Source organism: Peromyscus maniculatus, chromosome 6 (assembly GCF_049852395.1).
Source record: "Peromyscus maniculatus bairdii isolate BWxNUB_F1_BW_parent chromosome 6, HU_Pman_BW_mat_3.1, whole genome shotgun sequence".
NCBI classification, from domain to species: Eukaryota; Metazoa; Chordata; class Mammalia; order Rodentia; family Cricetidae; genus Peromyscus; species Peromyscus maniculatus.
The window spans coordinates 3505304-3519388 of record NC_134857.1 but is presented as its reverse complement, the minus strand read 5'-3'; the positions used below and the strand labels follow the sequence as shown (position 1 = coordinate 3519388).

General features: G+C 44.3%; 1 long non-coding RNA gene across 1 annotated transcript; it reads right to left on the bottom strand.

The window, feature by feature from the left end:
• Positions 1–2312: 2312 nt before the first annotated feature.
• On the bottom strand, positions 2313–5184 carry LOC121830118 (uncharacterized). The gene is made up of 3 exons (XR_013051980.1): positions 3920–5184; positions 2822–2916; positions 2313–2546 (listed from the first exon to the last, which is right to left on the bottom strand). It is a non-coding gene; the product is annotated as an uncharacterized LOC121830118 (long non-coding RNA).
• Positions 5185–14085: the final 8901 nt, after the last annotated feature.

The following is a 14085-nucleotide window of genomic DNA, read 5'->3' as shown; positions in this document are numbered from 1 at the left end:
ATTGCCTGAGAAACATTGTTGGGGTATAGAAGCTGTAGAAAAAAAAGTATGCAGCAGAAAGAACAGAAGAAAAGAACATAGAAAGAATGGAGAAAAATAGAGAATAAAGAAGGAAACCATCAAGAGAATGTGTGTGTTTTCCCTTAATCCCAGCAGATAGAAAAGTCTAGTATACGCTGACTCCATTGATTCCCTTTGAGCCCTGTGATGCTTGGAGGCTGGCCCCCTAGGCAGTGATAATGAGACCTGGGAAGCAGGCAGGTCTCATGCACAGAACAGACATCTCCATGGTCCTCTCTAAAATTTCCACAGACCACCTCTCACTAGGCCCCAGGAGCAGAGCCACATGAAGGCACCAGCATCCTGCCTGCTACTTAAATTTGTGAGACAACTGAGTCTTATTCCAGTCCCAGATCTCCCCACAGAGGGCAAGAAAGCACTGAACCACTTCATAAACAAATAAATAAGCAAATAAATAAAAACAAGGTCTCCCTATGGAGCCCAGATTGGCCTTATGCTCCCAATCCTCCTACCTCAGAGTGATCTGCTTTGAAGGGCAGTTCACTTACAAGCTAAAAGTGAAGATCCATTAAGGCCCTGTGGTTGGAGCCATCTAAGGACCCATGGGTGGTAAGATCATCAGGGATCTAGTGTCAGGATCTGAGTCAGTTTCACTGCCCTTATAGTACAGCCCAAGTCAGCTCCACTGCGTAGGAACCCCCACCAGGGACATCAGACCATGGGACTCTCCATCTCACACAGGCTGCTTTTTGGATCTGATCCTCAGGGTGGGAATGAAGTAGCTACTCAAAAAACACTGCCTCCTTGATGTTGAAAGTGTTCTTAGGTCTAGTCTGCCCTCCTATCAACCCCCCCACCTCCACTGTGGTACACTCAAATCTCTCTCACCTGTGTTCCGGCTCCTACTTAGACCCAAGTAAACACACAGAGGCTTACATTATTTACAAACTATAGGATCTATGGAAGGCCTCTTGTTACCTAGCTTTTATAGCTTAATTTAACCCATTCTATTAAGCTGTATTTTGCCACATATTCTGTGGCTTACTGGTCTTCTGGCATGTTGTTCCTTGGGAAGCAGGCTGGCATCTCTCTCTCTCTGCCTTTCTCTTTCCTGTCTCTCCCTGTGGATTTCCCACCTGCCTCTAAGCTGCCTTGCCATAGACCAATGCAGCTTTTTTTAATCAACCAATCAGAGTGACACATATTCACAGCATACAGAAAGACACCCCACAGTACCTCCTAGATTTCCAAAGGTAAAGAATTCTTTGTGCGAAACATCTGGAACCACTGTCATTTTAGATTTTGGATAGATTTGAATGTTTGAACATTTACAAATACACATATGCAAGAACTGGGCCTAGGAATACATGACTGTGATCCAAGCACTTGGGGGAAACTGAGGCAGGAGGATGGAAGACCGCAAGTTCCAGGCTAGCCTGTCTCTGCAAAACAAACAAACAAACAACCCCCACAAACCAGTCATGTTGTTGAAGATTAGACACAACTATAATCCAAAAATCTCCTACATTGGCCCTGCCGTTCATCAGTCAGCCCTCCTACCCTCAGAGCCCAAGGAAGACCCCCTGCAACATTTGCACTGTGTCTCTGTTGGTGGCAATCCATTCCATGATGCCACATGAGGAATCTTCCATCTGTGGCATCATGTGAATGGCTCAGAAAGCTCCAGGTTTGGGAGAATTGAGGAGTTTGTTTGGATTTGGAAATGCTCCACTGCTGTGGCAGAGCCCTTGCCCAGCATGTGAGGGTCACAGGTTTGGCTCTAAGACTGACCACAAAAACCCAAACAGTAACAGTAACAAACTCCTGTCAAGTTTCCTCCAAAGTCCACAGGGACCTGGCTCCACCTTCAGGGCCCAGCATGGCCTCTGTGACCTGTGAGAAAGGATTAAACCAGGAGACCCTGCCCTTGTGTCTGCATCAAAGGTATTTTGGTGACAGTCACCACTCAACCACTGGAAACCTATCCACATGGGGGTTCAGTGGCACCCATGTCTGTTGGTTAAATGGCGTGCTGTTCCTCGTGGCTGGCCACCACCCACAGCGGCCATGCTGGCAGAGGAGAGTAGTGATTGGAAGAATCACAGCCATGGTTACCTTTTTAGAGCTTTATTGGTGGGGGAGAGAAGAAGGGAGAGAGGGGGGAAGGAGGTGGAAGAGAGGGAGAGAGGGAGAGAGAGGACAGACAGAAGGAAGGAGCAGAAAGGAAAGAGAGGGACACACAGAGGGCCCACCTGCTTTTTAGGCTGGATCCCATTGCAGGCTGATGATGCAATTAAGGACCAAATCCTTACATCCCAGACTTTTTTTTATTATAAAAAAAGCAGGTAAATGGGAATAGGGGCATTGTTCCTCTCAAAAACTGCTTCCAGCTGACAATTGGATGTCGGTTGCCTCTTGAGTCTTCTAAGGTAGACAGGCAATATGGGATGCTGTCTGTTACCTGTTTGCTCTGGAGACATGTATCCCTCTTGGCTGTGGCTGGGAACTTTCTGTTTGACAAGATGCTGGTGACACAGAAAAAAAAAAAACTTAGAGAGATAAAAGAATCATTATTATTTTATGTTGACATTTATCTGAGGTAGATCCAGCCTGTCACTATGGATTTTGAAACATGTTAAGCTTTATCAGACACAGATTATTTTAAAGCACCTGTTTCCTTTACTAGTTTGGCATCCAGGAGACAGGTGATCAATTGTTAAAAGCATCTCACAGTAATAGATGTTTACATTAAAGTCTTTTTGTAGCACCCAGATGCTTTTGGGTTTGGGGGTGTAAATACCTTTAGTTGTTATAGTTTCTCATGTGATGATCTCTGGACTCCGGTTCTGTGGTGGTCCTGTACCATTAGCTGAACAGTGAGTTAGAACAAGGGAACTGGGAAGAGAAAAGCTTGTGATGCATGAGAGTTTATTTTTTTTTTGGAATTAGGAACAAGTTAAAGATCAGGGCCCTGTCTGTCTGCACATGAGAAACACAGGCAGTGGATCTGGAGTGAAACAATGAGCTCTTATTTTAGGTGGAAATCTTTTTTTTTTTCATTAAGTAACTCTGGAAGTGCAATTAAATCTGGTGAGGTGATAAGGCAGTCCTCTGTACCTGACAATAAAGGAGAGGTGGCATCCCAGAACTCCCAGGACTGAGTCAGTGGCTCTGGTGTCCAGAAGGAAAGAAACAGATCACTTCCCTGCTGTGTTCTGGGTTCCCTGCCATGTCTGTAGCCAAGAATAGGTCTGTTGGAGGTCTTAGCTTAATGTACCCATGCATCTTGGCATGAGTGGGTGGAGTTAAGGTGAGTTAGAGCAAGTCGAAGAAACCATCCAAACCCGCCCATTTGAGCCCGCCCACTGCCAGCGGAAGTCAGACAGAAAAGGTTGCACATGGCAGATGCAGAAGTGGGGAGGGAGAAGGATTTAGAACGTTAGCAGAAAGCTTGGAGATAAAATAACTCTTATTTGCCCGTTCACTGGCAGAATTTCCCACGATGCTGTTATGCGGCCAGGTTTATGCTGTTATGTGGCCAGATTTACTGGTGCCTGCCCCATCCACCAGTGTAGGTGGTAAATGTGTCTGCCCCTTTGTCTCATAGCTGTAGCCAAGAGAAAAATAAAAAATTAAAATAACAAACCAGAATCAGACTGGTCCCTGAGAGTGGAGAGAGATCTACGAATCAGCTCAAGTCACGAGTCGTCTTCATCAAGGGATCGTGAGGGCTGCGACTGTACTGCAGTTGGTCCACCATTGAACCCTAGACACCATTTACCTCCTCATCAGGAGCGAAAATGTGCCTGCTGTTGCCAGTATAGCCCGAGGACAACCCCCAGGGTGTCCGTCACAAAGAATATAGCTTAGACTACAGCCGTGAGAATGGCAGACTCACTGTGGTGATGGTAGTGGTAGTTGTGTGGGGGTCCAGTGGAGGTGGCACTCACAGTCTTGCGGTCTCATTGTCTCCCAGTCTCACTGGATGGGGGAAGAGGTGGCAGGTGGCAGCAGTCACAGCAGGTCCTTGGTGCTTGGTGGTGTATCCGAGTCCGAATGGCACCAATGTTGGTCACCCTGCTTGCTGCTCATGCCTGGCCACCACCTGTGGAGGCCATGCTGATGGAGGAGAGTGCTGGAGGAGAGTCATGAGCCATAGTTACCTTTTTAGGGCTTTATTGGGAGAGGTGGGGGGAAGAGAGGGAGAGAGAGAAGGAGGGAGAGAGAGGACAGACACAAGGAGGGAACAGAAAGGAAGGAGAGATGTACAGAGGGCCCACCCACTTTTTAGGCTGGTACGCCATCGCAGGCTGATGATGTAATTAAGGACAGAATCCTTACAATGTCACCAAGCAAAGCCCAGGGTCGAGAGCCAGCATGGACAGGTAGTGTGGAAAGCATGTCTCCCATTACAGCAGGGGCTGTCCTTGGGCTGACTCTGTCCTCACACTCCAAGGCTTCCAGTGGGTGTGAATTCCAGGAAGCAGCCCAACCTCCAGCCACTTTGTCAAGCTGTAAGCCTTCAGTGTGCCAGGGTAGACTGTGATGAAGTAATGTGTAGGGTAGGTGCCCCTCATGCCTGCTCTGGCTTGTGTGTGCAGATTTTCACTTGAGTGAATCTCTGAAACCTGGTATTTGAGACAGAATCCCATCCAAAGGCAGCCCTCACATTGGTCATGTTCCCATGTCTTTCTTCCACACAGAAGAGACTAGAAAATAGTCAAGGTTTGTTCAGTGTGGACATTTCCCCCTAATTACAGAGCAAATTCCAGGGAGGGGAAGGGCTTTGGATGCATCCTCTGGCATGCTGTGACCTTTTAATCAATCCCTAGGTGTCTCACAAAGTCAAGTTCATATTGCTGAGTTTGTCTCTATACCAGTGAAAAAGGATGGGCACCGGGCTGCCCCCTAACCACATAATGGCAGTACAAGCCTGGGCATTTGCTCCTCAGCTTGTGTGGGTTCCTGCCCTTCCCATTGAGTGTGTTGAGACTCTGCCATTCCTGCATGGAGACACTGCAGGAGCCCAGCCACCATGCTCACTGAATCCATGCTGTCTGTGAGAAACATGACCTCCTCCTGGGCACAGCTACTTCTCATTATGCACAAGCTGCCCAATGGTGCTGACCACAATCAAAGCTGACGAGTATAAGATATACTTCTTTTCCAACCTGTAAGACAGAAAACCAAATCTGAACTGAGGTGAATGAGCAGGGATTCCTTGACTCCTTATGCCAATGAGGGATTCGTCACTGTAGCACTGAGAGCAACACTTGAGATGCACAGGCAGGTGGATCTCTGTGTCCTAAGCCAGCCTAGCCTACATAGCAAGTTTCGAGACAGTCTGGGCTACCTAGTGAGATTCTGTCTCAAAAGACAAAACAAAACAAAACAGTTACCCCCAAAGGTGGGGCATGGAGGTACCCTCTTTTACTGTAGCTCCTGGAGGCAGAGTCAGTTGGATAGCTGTGAGTTTGAGGCTAGCACAGTTTACAGACATAATGAGTTCCAGTACTGTCAGGAATACAGAGAGGGACCCAGTTTCAAAGAACAAGAAGAAGGAAGTTACCAGAAAAGACATAACACATGAACCCACACATGAGAATAGGTTGTGAGGGTGTCAGTAAAAATATAATACTCGACACATTTAAAATCTTCATTTTTGCAGAACCCCAAAACATTTTTGCAGTACCCAAAAAAGCCAAAAGATGGCAGAATATCACCTGGAATTGGAGTTAGGGAGGGTTGGGAGCTACCTTGTGGAATGGAAGCTGGGTCCTCTGCAAGAACAATCATACAGTGAACGTTTTATTAATGTATCCAGTAATGTGTCCAAAGTTGCGTCTTTTATACTTTGAATGACAAGTGCCAGAATATCCCAAGTTCAGTGTTCCTTGCACTGTGCATTCAGCAGATGTTACATTCCTAATGGGGGCAGTTCATTCATTAACCACCTGAGGAATTAGTATGTATACATTGTGCACATGCACACTTTCAGATATTAATGCTTCCTATCTATGTGGAAACATGCTGATGTTCAAGCAACAATATTGATACCAGGCTAACATTTTTATTTTAAATATTGTGATAATCCAGTTTTATATGCTTATTATTTTTTTAAAGATTTATTATTATGTATACAGCATGTATGACTGCAGGCCAGAAGAGGGCACCAGATCTCATTACAGATGGTTGTGAGCCACCATGTGGTTGCTGGGAATTGAACTCAGGACCTCTGGAGGAGCAAGCAGTCAGTGCTCTTAACCTCTGAGCCATCTCTCCAGCCCCTTATATGCTTATTTTTATTTCAATAGTTATCTGAGAAAATTCTGTTCCTGGAAAGATGTCCAAAGTTCAGCCAGAGGTGAGGGCTGCAAGCCTCATGCAGGAGGAATTTGCTCAGACTTAATGGTAAATGTTCACAGAACACATAGACTCCTCTTTTAAATACAGAGAAGGACCGGGCAGACAATTCTGTTGGGATGTTTATAACTGATGTCAATGCAGATCTCTGAAATCTCAGATCTGCTTTGTTTTGTATTTTATTTAGAAAATAAAAGTGCCGGTAACATAAATGACTGTTGTTGCTAGGGCACATCACTCAATAAAGTTAAACACAGATGATGTCTGCATTAGCCCATATTCCAATGGTTTAATAAAATCTCTGGAGATATGGACTATTGAAAGGAGACTTAAAGCAAATGGATACACAAGTTGGTTTTTACTAAAGAGTAGGCACTTAGAAGGGGAATCTTTTGCAGCCAAAGAGATGAGAAGTTATGTTGTGGGTACAGGAGTTTTCTTTGCTAGGCAAATGTACAATCAGAGATAACACATTTACTCATTATCTTTTATTTCTCATCCTATTGAGTCTTAAGGAGAGAAAGGGTAATTCCTGGGCACTGTTTTGAAAGTGAACCATTAACTCCCCACAGATAAAAAGTTTCTAATGGAGCAGAGAGTTAGATTTCTGGCTTTGGGAGGAGGAGATACTCAAGGGCTTCCCCTGTGACCCTGGAGAGTCTCCTTAAAAGAGCACCTGTTGGGGTCCTGGAGACAGCCTACAAAGGACCACCATCCACATATGCAATTGGCAAGAGTATTTTTATTATTCCAATATACTGAGGCCCTCTACCAGCCCAAAGGTAAAATGTCAGTGACCCCGGGGAAGGGATGATGGGTCCTTTTAAGCCTAATTTTGGAGAGAGTCTAGGGAAGTTAACTCATCTTAGGTATAATGGGATTGTGCGAGTGGCATCATTGTTAGTAATGTCTATTGGCTAAAAGTTAGCTGGGGGCTGGCCAGGGTTATAGTCTTTTTCTTTGGACAAGCCTGGATGTTTTTGTCCTCATTCGGTTATTTGTCTAAGCCTGTGTCCTTGCTCTTCCCCTTGTCCCTGTTATCTGGAGCTTTCGTGATTAATGGCTTTTTGTTTTTGAGAAGCAGGAAGTGGGGTCTAGTGAGGCCTAGTTTTTATTCTTATGTGTCTAGATATTGTAGCTGGAGAGCTTTTTTCTCCAGGTCCCTCCAAGTCCCGCCAGTCCCGGAACCCACTCATAAAATAAACACACAGACTCTTACATTATTTAAACTGCTTGGCCATTAGCTTAGGCCTATCATTGCCTAGCTCTTACTTTTATATTTAGCCCATTTCTATTAATTGTTACTATGCCATGTGGCTCGTGGCTTACTGGTACTTTACATCTTCTTTGTCCTGGAGGCGGCTTCAGGCAGTCTCTCCATTCCTCCCTCCTTCCTCAATTCTCCCCTCTGTTAGTCCTGCCTATACTTCCTGTCTGACTATTGGCCAATCAGCATTTGTTTATATAGAGCGATATCCATAGCACTTCCTCTTTTCTTCTTTTTTTAAAAAAAGGAATGTTTTAACTTTAACATAGTAAAATTATATAAAACAAAACAATTATCAAGCAAGAATTACAGTTACAATATTAAAGAAGATATACTATCTGTTTTATATTTATGAGTTTAAGGTTTTATATCTAACTTATCTTTTATCATAACTAAGGAAAATTGTAAGTATCTAGTCTTCAACCACATCAAAGACCTCAGAAGGATATAATACTACCCGAGAAATGGGAGAAGGATGGAAGCAACTTTCGGGAGACTTGCAGGGTAGAGAGAGACAGCAGGCAGCCTGGACAGTCATCCAAAGTACTCTTGTAAAGTTGGGGCATCTGTATCCAGCCCACAGGTCTAGAGTCTCTCAGTCACTTTTTTTTGTGTCCTGTAGAATGTCTGGCATTTTCCTCCACAAAGCAGGAACCTGAAGGACCATTTAGTCAAGCAAAGTTCAGTGGTCACCTTCCTATGGGTCCTGCATGTCCAGTTGATCAAGCAGACCAGGCAAGAACAGTTTCTTGCCCAAATGGCTAATTTTGCCAAGGTGAAGATAAATTCCATATGGAGTGTCTTTGATGCCCATCCTCCTCTCTGAAGTAAATTGGTGCTGCCAGGAGCAGACATGTCTCACTGTCCAGAAAGTCTAAATTGTTAAAACATTTTAAATGCCATATTCTGTAGGTCTTTGAAGTGTTTGAATGTTACCTATCTATCTGAAATAGATCTATGTATACCTAGAAGACTTAACTAACATGGCTATAAATATGATTATCATAGATGACTAATTATTAATCTATTTCTTAATTATCCATTACAATACCATTACAATTTTAAATGAGTCACATAAACATAATACCTCAAACAAGAATAGAAATATATATATAGTATAACAAAATTAAGTTTAAACTTGTATCAATAAACTAAAATCTATAGCAATGTAAAACATTTTAAACAAGTTGTTACTCTTTAAAAGTAGGTTCATTAATCTATCCTTTCATCCTATCATATCTAAACTATTCCCCCCCCATTTTTAAGAAAGAGATTGTATTTATAATCAACCTGCTTTAAATAAAAATATTGGTTTTTCCTTTGTCCCACACCAGAGAGTTCTTCTGATTTGGGACACAAGAATCTCTTAACCATTTTTTTAAGCAATATGCCTGGGTTTAGAGGGGGAGTGAGGCAATTCCATCTCTAAAGCCAGCTTGGTATATTTGGGAATCTGGGCATAGAATCTCTTACTACTCCCTGCTCAAGTGGGGTGCTGTATCTTATGGGGACACAAAGAAAATTTTAGGCTTATGGGGTAGTCCATGAGGCTGTATTGTGTGAGCCAGTTGCCTTGAAACCATTCTGGATGTTAGATTATCTGGGCCATGGTGTCATTGGAGACCTTTCAGGGGGTCTTGGCTGGTCAAACCTGATGTATCTTAGTCTGGAACAAATCCATAGCCTCTGACTTTCTGTGGAAACAAAAGCAGAACCTCTTTTCCAAAGCAATATATCCTTATATCCAAATTTTGAAGTCAAGGTATCTTTAAAATATACATTTTGGCATAACTGAACAGCTTTTACAATCAAATGTTTTTCTTTAGTCACAAATATCAAAGACAACATAATCCAGATTCTCTGTGTGATAGCCATCTTTACGTGGCTTATTACCTTTACTGTTTGTTTAAAGACTTTATTTTTTAAAACTGTTTATATAAATGTATATATTCCTTTTTTTTCTCTTTTAGGCCTATGTACATTTTTACATACATTGTAAACTATTTCAGTTGAAGCAGTCTTATTGTGAAGCTATTGCTTTAAACTGCAGCCTTCTAAGCCTGAAATGGCGCTGTGGCTGCTGGCTCCACAACCTTCAGCTTCCCAACATGGCGGTGGTACATTTTCCGCCAGCTCTGGGCACTATCAAGTCTCAGAAATAGTGGGTCTATGCTTCTGTCAAATCAGCATGGAGCCAAGAAACATTTTTTTTTTTAATATACTAGTAAAGACTAAACCTACCACACAGTGTAATGTGCCGCTGGCCAATGCCTTATTCCCACCATACTGCAGGCCAAGGGCAAACACCAGGAACCCGCCAGTAGCACAAACCCATGTTTGGTGGCATCTAGCTGCCCATATGAGACATAAAGGAGGAACCTGTTTTTGGCTCTGTTTAGAATTGGTTATTAAATATTATCAGGTTTAAGGTGGAAACTCGGGTCTCACATTGGGTGCATGCCATTTGTAGCTGGAGGGCTTTTTTTCTCCCGGTCCCTGCAAGTCCTGCCAGTCCCGGAACCCACTTATAAAATAAACACACAGACTCTTACATTATTTAAACTGCTTGGCCATTAGTTCAGGCCTATCATTTTCTAGCTTTTACTCTTATATTTAGCCCATTTATATTAATTTTTACTTTGCCATGTGGCTCGTGGCTTACTGGTACTTTACATCTTCCTTGTCCTGGTGGGGGCTCCAGGTGGTCTCTCCTTTCCTCCCTCCTTCCTCAATTCTCCCCTCTGTTAGTCCCGCCTATACTTCCTGTCTGGCTATTGGACAATCAGTGTTTATATAGAGCTATATTTACAGCAAAATATTTGTCTGGCCTTTTCATACCTTGTATTAAAGTCAGTTTGAGGTGAGCTAGTTAGCAGGGAGTCAAGGACTATACAATATGGCATCAGCAGTCTCTTTCTGAAACATTCTATTGTATCCTGGAGAGCCCTGGCATCTCCTGTGATGTCACCAGTGTTGTGACAACACCAAATGTCAGTGGGGCATTTGTTCAGTGCCCTTATATTGATCCATACATGTTTGCAAGACTGTGCAGGATGCTTTGGAGAAAGAATGGAGAGCATAAGGAGACCAGAGAGAGGCAGAAGAAAGCTGGCCTTCAGCCTCAGTGTCAGACACTGGGAAATAAGTGGTCAGGGGAAAGGCACAGTGAGTTCTGGGCAGGGGATGGGTGCTTTTTGGAGGATGTGGGGCTCAGGCTGGCTCTTCCAGGAGTGGAGTTCAGGAACTGGCAGCTTCTGGTCAGCAATGGGCCTATCCTGCTTCTCTAGGTTCCTAAAGAGCAGACCCAGAGTCAAGGATTTCTGATGGTTAGTTTGTTAATATGTCAGGGATGGTCAAGGCTGAAGCTGCAGTTCTGGGGGCCCTCTGCTTTCACACTGAGTGGGAAGGAAGCACCGAGGGACTAATGAGGTTTCAGTACCAGCACTGTACTTTACCTCCACTGGAATGATTTACATTGTGTGTCACTAATAACAAGGAGTTAAAAGATCCCTGGCCAAAGCTGGAGATTCTCACACTTTACATTATAGCTATTAGCAGACTAGGAACCACCAAGTACCACTGCATGCCACTGACACCTAAGGCTTCTGAGTTCCTAGCTGTGGGTGGCACAAAGATCTCTTGTGAAGTCTGGGAGCTGTTAGAGGCAATGGACTATGGCAGAGACTGTCCCCTTCCTGGCTCTGGATGTCCTGGGCTGTCAGTGAGGGTGGCTTTGTGAATCTGGTCCATCAACATGAAGGTCTGAAGCATCCAGCAAGTGACGTGGGCTTCTGAACACTACCTGAATGCTTGTGAACAATGCAAATTTTCTCCTGTCTTCTGAAACTACATGGCTAAGGACTTTGAAGCCAAGTTGCATCCTGTGCAGCTGTGAATAAGTCAGAAGAGGCTGTTGTAACCACTCATCCCAATGGCACAGGTTGGGGTGGGTTTGGATATTACAAGATAGGAGTTCTAGAACCTCCCAAGACCCTGAGGATATGTCATCTTGATAGACCCAGTGCAAGCCACAGCTACCACCTCTGACTTCACCAACTTCTCAACTTGAAAGATCTTCCTTAGCTGAAAAGCCTTCAGCTGAATGGGGTGTCCTCGGCCAAAAGCACATCCAGCTGAAAAACCTCTAGGAGCCTCTACTTCCTGTCTCCTCATACCTTATATACCTTTCTCTGCCTAGCTATCATTTCCTGGGATTAAAGGCATGTGAGCTTCCCAGTACTGGGATTAAAGGTGTATCCAAACACTGCCTGTCTCTGTTTCCTCTTCTAAACTGAGTCAATCTCATGTAGTCCGGGGAGACTTTGAAGTCACAGAGATCTAGACAGGTTTCTGCCTCCCAAGTGTTAGTATTAAAGGTGTGTGCCACCACTGTTTGGCCCCTATGTTTAATCTGGTGGCTTGTTCTCTGATCTTCGGGCAAATTTGTTAGGGTACACAGTATATCACCACAAGGATCAGCAGCCAACTTCCTTCTGGACATCAGTGAGACTGACCTTAATACATGACAGTCAATATCAAGCCCCATCTGGACATGACAAGCCCTGTCTGCTGAAGAAGCTGCCCCCAAACCACATTGGCATTTCTTTCATCCTCTGAGAGGTGGGTGAACATCTAGTCAGCATCAAGAATAGTGGCAACCACATTACTGGAATCCCATATCCATTTTCATGATCCAGTCTGAAACTGACAATTTGTGCTGCATCCAAGTCTATGTGACCAAGGCCTGTCAGAAGGCCAGACTTTAGAGATATCTGACTTTATTGTGGACACAAGAGATGCAGGGTTATGGTGGCATATTCTTGGTGGTAGAATGATCCAGCGATGTGGACATCTAGATAGACTACCTGGAGGACATTGTCCACAAGGTATCCTACATCCCCACTGAGCCTGGGATCTATATCATTTCCAACAAATGTGTGGATGAGAATGTGCCTAGAAGTCCATTCACTGTGAAGATCAGTGGTGAGGGAAGAGTCAAAGAGAGCATCACTTGGACCAGCCAGTCTCTATCTATGGCCATAGTTGGCAGTATCTGTGATGTGAACTTGAAGATTCCAGAAAACAGCAGTGACATATCTACCCATGTCACCAGCCCCTTGGTCCATGTCACCCAAGGTGTCTGTGGGGAAGAACTCTCACTGTGTCCAATTTGTTTCCCAGGAAATGGGCATTCACACAATCAGTGTAAAATACCATAGCCAGAGTGTAACATCAAACTCCTTCCAGTTCACACAGGCCCTTTGGGGAAGGAGGTGCTCACAAGATCCAGGCAGGAGGCCCTGGCCTGGAGAGGGGAGAAATAGGCATCCCAGCCGAGTTCAGCATCAGGACCTGAGAAGCAGATGCTGAAGGCCTCTCCATTGTTGTTAAGGGCCTAGAAAGGCAGAGATTACATTTGATGACCATAAAAATGGGTCATGTGGTATTTCTTATATTATCCAAGAGCCTGGTAACTATGACATGTCTATAAAGTTTAACCATGAGGCCATCACCTGATGCTGATCAACACATCCAGATGACACTCACTGCCTCACTGTTATGAACCATTGGAATGAGGATTAAAATTTAATCAGCTAGCATCCTTTGCTATAAGGTTGAATGGTGCAAAAAGAAAGCTTGATGCAAAGGTGCATAAGCCCTCAGGAGCAGTGGAGGAATGCCATGTGTCTTAACTAGTGCGAGACATATGGTTGGGATCCCTTTCAAAGTGCATGTTGGGGGGCCTGGCCAAACAGGGAATCCTGATCTAGTGTCAGCCTAAGGCACTGGGCTTGAGGAGGGTACTGCAGGTATCCAATCAGAATTCTTCATCAAATCCCCTTAAGCAGACCCAGAGACATTATCTGTTGCCATTGAAGAACCACCAAGGTCAAAGTGGATTGCCCAGGAACCCCAGAAGAGTACAAAGTTATGTAGACTCCCGTTGCCCCTGGAAACTACCTGATTGGTGTCAAATATGGTGGGCCCAGTCCATTCAAGGCCAAGTTGACAGGCCAGTGTCTTGCCAGCCCAGGCTCAGTCAACAAGACCTCATCCATCTTGGTGGAGCCAGTGACCAGGTCTTCAAAAGAAACTGGCTATAGCATCATGCCCAAGTCATTCTCAGATACCAGTAAGTTGCCATGCTTTGTGGGTTATATTAGAGCTCATTCCAGTCTTCCCAGCCCTCTACCTAATGGTAATACGTCAGCTGATAAATTGACACTAATGGTCACCTTATCTCAAGTATATTTGTCTCAACAGTCACATGCCCTTCATCATCAGAATAGCAGAAGTTTAAGAAAACAATTTGGCCTTATCAAGGAAGTTGCTTGTAAGATTGTTAAGCAATGTGATGTGTGCTCACAGTATTTTCCCATGCCTTCACTTAGGGATAAATCCTTGAGGCCTTCCTCCTAATCATTGATGGTAAA